The 6,108-nt window shown below is 43.1% G+C and overlaps 2 non-coding genes across 2 annotated transcripts; both read left to right on the forward strand.

Annotated features, from left to right (window-relative positions):
* The first annotated feature begins 312 nt into the window (after window positions 1-312).
* On the forward strand, window positions 313-389 carry TRNAS-CGA (transfer RNA serine (anticodon CGA)). The gene has a single exon. It is a non-coding gene; the product is annotated as a tRNA-Ser (tRNA).
* A 220-nt stretch (window positions 390-609) lies between these two features.
* TRNAS-CGA (transfer RNA serine (anticodon CGA)) lies at window positions 610-686 on the forward strand. Its single transcript has one exon. It is a non-coding gene; the product is annotated as a tRNA-Ser (tRNA).
* Window positions 687-6,108: the final 5,422 nt, after the last annotated feature.

Genomic DNA, 6,108 nt, shown 5'->3' on the forward strand with positions numbered 1-6,108 from the left:
ATGGCCCAAAATATACAGAGGCTAATCCTATACTTCAAAGAGTTACTAAAGGAGAAACATTTAACGCCGGGATGAGATTTACAAAATTTTGATGAATATTGAATTTTCACGACCGCATTGTAATCGAAACAGACTTTCAGCGTATTAGGTCGTGTTACGTACATGTAGTACGTGTTGAAGAGATGTTAAGTACAGAACAAAAATGGCCAGCCGGACACCAGTGGGATCCGAACCTACAACCTCCCGATTTCGCGTCGGTTGCTCTACCAATTGAGCTATGGTGGCCTTTCAAACAGAACAAAGATGGCCTAGGCCACCATAGCTCAATTGGTAGAGCAACCGACGCGAAATCGGGAGGTTGTGGGTTCGGATCCCACTGGTGTCCGGCTGGCCATTTTTGTTCTGTACTTAACATCTCTTCAACACGTACTACATGTACGTAACACGACCTAATACGTTGAAAGTCTGTTTCGATTACAATGCGGTCGTGAAAATTCAATATTCATTGACATGCCCCACAACGAGCGACTTAAACGCACTCTAGTGTGTGCTAGCAGCTGTGCCAGACCTGTAGCTCAGATCCTTTCAAACAGAACAAAGATGGCCTAGGCCACCATAGCTCAATTGGTAGAGCAACCGACGCGAAATCGGGAGGTTGTGGGTTCGGATCCCACTGGTGTCCGGCTGGCCATTTTTGTTCTGTACTTAACATCTCTTCAACACGTACTACATGTACGTAACACGACCTAATACGTTGAAAGTCTGTTTCGATTACAAAATTTTGAGGCAGAAAACTTTATTCACCCAGTACAAGATTGAATGGAAAATAGCAGAGGGTCATCACTCTTGTTCCCTTACATTACATATTTCCCTGTAGGGAATAGAAATAGAGTACTAAGACTTCGTCGATAATCATACATTATAACCACCAGTTTACGAAATTACATTAAAAAAAATGGTTGAAACCCTCCCCTCAAACTACCTGCAGGAGCTATCACAGGGCTAGGCAAATTCTGCCATTACCTTGTGTCTCAGGATCTTCCTCAAGCAGGCCTCGCCTCTGCCTCCTGGGCTCGTATCAAGTCGCCAGTCGTCTTTGAGACAGTAAGGAGTGCGGATGTGCTGAGTAGTGCGCGGAGCAGCGGAACAATGGATAACACGTTGACCCAGTACAGGATAGCGATTGGGAGATGGAACGGCATAAAGGGAAGCAAAATGGAGACAAGAATGGAGCTGAAAGGTGAAAAAAGAAGGGTGGTGGCTACTCTACTGGTAGCGGCGGTGGTGATGGTGCTATTGATAATAGGAGGGATGGAAATTAATCCTGGCCCAGAACCAGTGGGTTCCATTGGATGGGAAGAATTTGAAGCAATAAGAGAGATGATAAGAGAGGCTTGTCAGACAGAACAAATTAAAAAAATGTTTAGAGAGCTATCCACGGACTTTATGGACCTAAAGTCGAGTATTAAGGAAGACGTGAAGAAGATATTAGAAGAGGAAGGATGTAATAAAGACGAGTTGGACGTGTTGAAAGAGAAAGTAAGAAGTTTGGAGCGGGAGCTGAGAGAAACTAAGAGACTAGTAGAGAGGGGTGTGCAAGATAGTGTGAGAAAAAATATTTTTATATATGGTGTCCAAGAAGAAGAAAAAGAAACAAAAGTGGAACTAGTATATAAAGTGGTTGAAGTGATTCAGAATAGAATGAAAATCAATTTTAGTAAAATAGATATAGACGATGTGAAACGTGTGGGGAAAATGAAGGGAAGAAGGCCAATCAGAGTGAAATTATTATCCACCCTGATGGCTGACACTGTGATAAGAAATTCGAGCAATCTAAAAGGAATGAAAGTGTGTATACAAAGGGAGATGAACAGAGAAAACATCGAGAAGAACAGGATCCTAAACAGACACTTAAAAGACGCAAAAAACAAGGCCTCAAAGCATATATCAGAGGACAACAATTGGTGGTTTGAGACGGAAGATGGAATCGTATATGGGGAGTAAACCAGCTAAAAAAACTGGATGAGGAACACCAACAACAACAAAAGGAGTCCGGGACGGCAGAGGGAGCAGCAAGGAAGAGCACTAGGAGAAGTGGTAGTGACGTAGTGGAGAGTGATATTACGGAAGTGAGCGAAGTCCACACCATATCCGGTATCAAGTCGCACTCCCAACCGCTGGAGCAATTCAGACCAATGGCAATAAAGTGCCCTGTTTTATAGCTGCATAAGGGGAAGCTTCCGGAACATTTAGCTAATAGGCTGGATTCCAGTACACACCTCCGAATTTAATTGACTAGAGAACATAATTCCAAGCATCTCATAGGTAGATTACAATAGAGGATGAACCAGCTGAAGTGTTGACAACTTCGATACATTAAAAAACAATCCTCCTAAAAAGGTTTTGCAACTCCTAAAATAAACATTACTCTATCGAATAGTTAGTATTTCGTCCGGGAGAGGCAGTAAACAAATCGATGGTAGAGCCATTTAACTGTAGAAGACGAAATTCTTGGGAGTTTACAAGTTCTAGTCTGTTGGTGTAGATGGCCGTAGAAAAGGCGCGCAGTTTAAATAGCCGGGGTAGTGTACCCCTGGTACAAATAGGATAGCGTTTAATATCCTGTTACGTTTGTCGTTATATTCAAGGGTTGTTCAAAAAGAAGGAACAGATTTTAAACATTTATTTCTTCCAAACTACAGAAGATAGAACAACAATTTCAACGTTCCTGGACATACAAAGGTTTAAAATTTGAACAATCGATGTAGAAGCGCCACTGTTGCAAGTTCCATCCCCGGCCGCCTTGGCGCTGGTGCTTGTTGTGCCCGGACGCATTGCACGCAGTGCGCTGGTGCATGTCTGTTGGGGTGTAAGAAAATGGCGACACGACAGGAAAAAATATTTTGTGTGCTGCAATTAGTAAAACTAGAATCCATTATTGGAGTTCAACGTGCTTTCCGCCACCAGTTTAATAAACAACCGCCTCGGCATAAGCAGATTTACCCGTGGCATAAAGTTCGTTGAAGATGGTTGCATCTGCAAAGGGAAAAGCAGACGGGACGTCCATGCACATCGAATGAAAATGTCGAGCGTAATCGTGCATTTTACGAAAGGAGCCCAAAGAAATCCACAACACGAGGAAGCAAGGAACTTAACATTCCTCAACCAACAGTATGGCGAGTTCTGAAACACCGTCTGCACCTGAAGGTGTACAGTCTGCAGTTATTGCAGAAATTGTATCCAGACGACTACAACAAGAGGTACGACTTTTGCATTAACATGCTAGATGATATGGAAGAAAACAATTTAACAATTTCTCTGAACGATTATATTTTTCAGATGTATGCACTTTTCATCTTTCCGGTAAAGTTAATGGGCATAACGTTAGAATTTGGGCATGAATGAGATTCACCGAAGGTGAACGTCTTCTGTGCCATATATGTAAAAAAAAAGTTTAGGGACCTTTCTCCTTCATGGAGAAAACTGCGACAGGACTAACCTATCTAGACATGCGTCAAAACTGGTTATTTCCTCAAATGGAAGTTGATTCCGATTATTCATCTTCATGCAATATGGCGCCCTGCCTCATTTCTCTCAGCTGGTTCGACGTTATCTAAATGACACCATTCCATGACGCTGGATTGGAAGAGGAGGAGTAGAAGATACCTTCATCGCCTGTGGCCTCCCAGGTCTCCAGACATCACTCCTTGTTATTTTTAACTTTGGGGTTGCGTAAAAGACCGTGTATTTATCCCCTCTATGCCTGACACTCTTGGAAGTTTGTGACATCGACTTGCTGAAGCTGTGAATTCGATAACTAGAGACCACTTGATTCGTGTGTCGCAAGAAATGAGCCACCGTTTTGATATTTGTCGTGCAACACATGGTCCTCATATTGCAACCTTACAGAAGTGAAAATTAAACTCTTTCTCTTTCCAGGAACGTTGTTATCGTGTTTCTGTCTTTTGTAGTTTGGAAATCTCTTCCTTCTTTTTGAATAATCCTGTATTTAAGACGGATTATTGAGTAATTTTAGGTTAGTTAAGTGCGGTAAGGTTTCGTTGTTTGCATTTCCCATTAGGATATACACTAGTAATACATTTTACTGATTGAGGATCTTCATTATTGATTCGTTTTCTGTAGGTTAGCATCGTAGTGTTAATATTTGCAGTATGTTGAATTAAGGTATTAGTATGCGTATTTGAAGTGTCCTTCTCGCGGGAGCTTGAACTTGAGCGTACCACTTGTGGGTGGGGGACGCAGATAAAGAATACATCCACGGTATCCCCTGCCTGTCGTAAGAGGCAACTAAAAGGAGCCCCAGGGGCTCTCAACTTGGGAGCGTTGGTTGGCAACCACGGGGCCCTTAGCTGAGTCCTGGCATTGCTCCCACTTACTTGTGCCAGGCTCCTCACTTTCATCTATCCTGTCCGACCTCCCTTGGTCAACACTTTTCCTTTTCCGACCCAGATGGTATTAGAGCATTCGAGGCCTAGGAAGTCTTTCATTTTCCCGCCCTTCGTGGCCCTTGCGTTCCTTCGTCCGTTACTTCATTTTTGGAAGTGACGGATCCCTTGTTTTTCTTCTTTCTCTCTCTCTCTCTCTCTCTCTCTCTCTCTCTCTCTCTCTCTCTCTCTCTCTCCCACATTGGGTGGGGGACGCAGACGAAGAATGCAGCCACGATATCCCCTGCCTGTCGTAAGAGGTGACTAAAAGGGGCGACCAAGGGATAATCGAATTAGAACCATGAGACTACTTGTAATTAGTACCACCACGCGGGGAACACCATGAGTCGCTTTTAATTGCGCGTAGTACCACTATGTTAGGTACAAACTAGGTTTGTGATTAGTAGCAACAGAGTGCGCTGTCGGCTTTTACAGTACCTGTGATTAGTACCACCATATTCGTCATGGTACCACTATATGAACGACACCATGGGTGAGCGACATAATGGTTCCGGCTTGCCTATGATTAGTGCCCACTATATGAGGAACACCACGGGATAGCACGAGTCTCTGTCGTTAGTACACTTATGTGATGAACACCATAAGTTTGTGTTGCCTGTAAATGGCGCCGCAATGTGCAAAACACCATAGGTCTGTATTAGGCTACATGTGCGAATTTCATCACCTGTGAGTCGTACCATAATGTGTGGAATGCCGCGAGTCTACGCTACTTTTGATTAGTAGCGCAACATGACAAATACCATGGTTCTACTTTCCCAGCGATAAGTACCATTATGAGGGGCCGATGACATGGATTTTGGACCCCTTTAGACTACAAGTATCATCGATTCAGTATTGTGCTATAGAAACAGTCCCGTCGTCAGTAATATTATTGTTTTACGCCAGTTTCTGTGAATGTGAGTCATTGCGGGTCGGATCCACTGACTGTTTTAAATTCATATCCATCTGTTCATTCTTTGCCCTCACGTTTTGAATTCTGGTCAGTGGAGGATTTTGGACTTTTAATTTGTCATTACATTTCGTCTCATTTCGTACCATTAGGGGCCGATGACCTAGATGATAGCCCCCTTTAAACAACAAGCTTCATCATCATTATCATCATCATCATCATCATCATCGAACTTGAGCGTGAATTTGAACTCTTTCCGATGACAGGCCTTGAGCTCCGCCTGTTTTGTGCCCTGTAACAAGGAAACGTGCACTTAAAAGGAAGGTAGAATCTAACGTGGCAAGCTCCAAGTGAACATGTGACAGCTGACAGGTAAGCACGTGCAGTGAATCACATGAAGGGAGTTATTTAGGAAACCTGGGAAAATGAAAGAATTCTGGATGAAATAATGGACAGGTTCATTAACTCTGTGGACAGCAGAGATTCGTCAGATAGCTCTATAAGTGACACAGGCATAGAATAATGAGATACGTGACTGCAACTTATTTTTCCCTACCCTACCCTGCTCTCTCTCTCTGCATAGGTACCACTTCTTGCAATTGTGTGTTGTAGTGAGAGCCTCGATGTCGGCATAGCAAGTGCATTATTATGTTCATTGTCATTTGTTGTGAGTTCGTAGTATCTTGCATATTGTTTGTGTATGGGTGTTATTTTTTGGAAGTTAATCTCTTTCTCAGATGCAAATCTCCTGCA

Source organism: Anabrus simplex, chromosome 8 (assembly GCF_040414725.1).
Source record: "Anabrus simplex isolate iqAnaSimp1 chromosome 8, ASM4041472v1, whole genome shotgun sequence".
NCBI lineage: Eukaryota > Metazoa > Arthropoda > Insecta > Orthoptera > Tettigoniidae > Anabrus > Anabrus simplex.